The sequence below is a fragment of the Sorex fumeus genome, unplaced genomic scaffold (genome assembly GCF_029834395.1).
Source record: "Sorex fumeus unplaced genomic scaffold, SorFum_2.1 ptg000033l, whole genome shotgun sequence".
Taxonomy (NCBI): Eukaryota; Metazoa; Chordata; class Mammalia; order Eulipotyphla; family Soricidae; genus Sorex; species Sorex fumeus.
In genome coordinates, this window is record NW_026606090.1 from 2,843,596 (window position 1) to 2,845,563 (window position 1,968).

The 1,968-nt window shown below is 42.3% G+C and overlaps 1 pseudogene; it reads left to right on the forward strand.

Annotated features, from left to right (window-relative positions):
- The first annotated feature begins 718 nt into the window (after nucleotides 1-718).
- Nucleotides 719-1,188, forward strand: LOC130026143 (ubiquitin-40S ribosomal protein S27a-like; annotated as a pseudogene).
- The last annotated feature ends 780 nt before the right edge of the window (nucleotides 1,189-1,968 follow it).

Here is a 1,968-nt window from a genome sequence, read left to right on the forward strand (position 1 = left end):
GATCTATTCCCTCATTAGAATGATGACATAGCCAAGCTAACCACCTGTGTGCTGAACGGTGAACGTTCTAGTGACTCTTGGTAGGGGAGATGACAGTTTGATCTACTAACTGCTCCAACATACTGGCCTGGCATGACTTTGTTTTGGCCTCTCTGAACCTTCGCTGACTTGGCCTGGAAGAGTCTTCATCTCTTCATCTCAGGTAAGGGTTGTGATGCCAAAAGCAGGAGACAGGAAGGAGAGGAGGGGGCGAGGGTGCAGAGAGACATGAGAAGATGTGATTTTTTAAAAAAAATTCACGTACATATGTGGAATGACTGTGACCAAAGTCTATGCACCTTTCTCAGAGACACTAGGTGGATATAGGTGGAGGGAGTATCAGAGATGTAAGAGAGTTTAGTGCTGGAGCATTCTTCTCAGAACCCAATTTACCCAAGTCCATAGAACAGCTTATTGTGTTGGATAAGTTGGAAAGGTTCTGAGGGTCTTTTCACTCCAGGAGAGGATATTGAGCTCCAATCCATGACTCCATCCAGGGTCACAGGATTCAGAGGAATTTGTGTTTAATTGCTGCAGATGTTTTAGGATGCATGTCCAGAGGCATTACCAATAGCTATGAGTGATGGAGCAATGTCTGACAGAGAAGGAAGCACCTGTTTGCATTAAAATTGAACTCAGCTTTTCCGATCTGCCATCTGCGGTGGGCCCAACCGCCATGATGCAGATTTTCATGAAAACCCTTATGGGGAAGACTACCACTCTCGAGGTTGAACTCTCTGATACGATAGAAAATGTCAAGGCCAAGATCCAGGATAAGGAAGGAATTCCTTCCAATCAACAAAGATTGATCTTTGCTGGTAAAAAACTTGAAGATGGACGTACTTTGTCTGACTACAACATCCAAAAGGAGTCCACCCTTCATCTCATTTTGAGACTTCGGGGTGGTGCAAAGAAAAGGAAGAAGAAGTCTTACACCACTCCCAAGAAGAATAAGCATAAGAGAAAGAAGGTTAAACTGGTTGTCCTGAAATACTACAAGGTGGATGAGAATGGCAAAATCAGCTGCCTTCACGGAAATGCCCTTCAGATGAATGTGGTGTTGGAGTTTTTATGGCCAGCCACTTTGACAGAAATTATTGTGGCAAATGTTGTCTGACATACTGTTTCAAAAAAACAGAAGACAAATAATTTACCTGTATGGGTTAATAAAGGGCATGAACTCTTTTTTTGTTTTAAATTTGAACCATTATATTTTATTACCTCAAAATCACTTTTGGTATTTCATTATTCACATCACACAGAATATCTTAATGATTAAGTATTCCACAATCTCAACTCTCTAAAAAATGCGAATTACAGAGTATATATGTCTTAAGTTTTTCTCTCCAAAAGTGATGTTATGGGGCTGGAGAGATACCACAGCGGGTAGGGCGTTTGCCTTGCATGCGACCGACCTGGGTTCAATTCCCAGCATCCCATATGGTCCCCTGAGCACCGCCAGGAGTAACTCCTGAGTGCAGAGCCAGGAGTAACCCCTGTGCATCGCCAGGTGTGACCCAAAAAGAAAAAAAAAGTGGTTTTACTCTTTCTTTTTATGTAGGAGTACTGCTATTTATTCAGCCACTGATTAGGCTGATTAATTTTCATAAACTCCACCTTACTTTTTCCCCCATTTTTAACAATTTTTATTTAATCACCGTGAGAGCAGTTACAAAGCTTTCAGGTTTAAGTCTTGGTCATACAATGAAACACCGTACCTTCACCAGTGTCCATTCTCCACGTCCAAAACCCCAGTATACCCCCATCCCACACCCACCCCCTGCATGTGGGGCAGATGATTTCCAAATCACTCTCTCTATACTTTGATCACATTCAACATTTTGACACCACACCCACCACTATTATTTGAGATTTTACCCCAACACTCAGATCTGCCAATAAGGCAACAGTAGACAGGGTTGTTTTCTA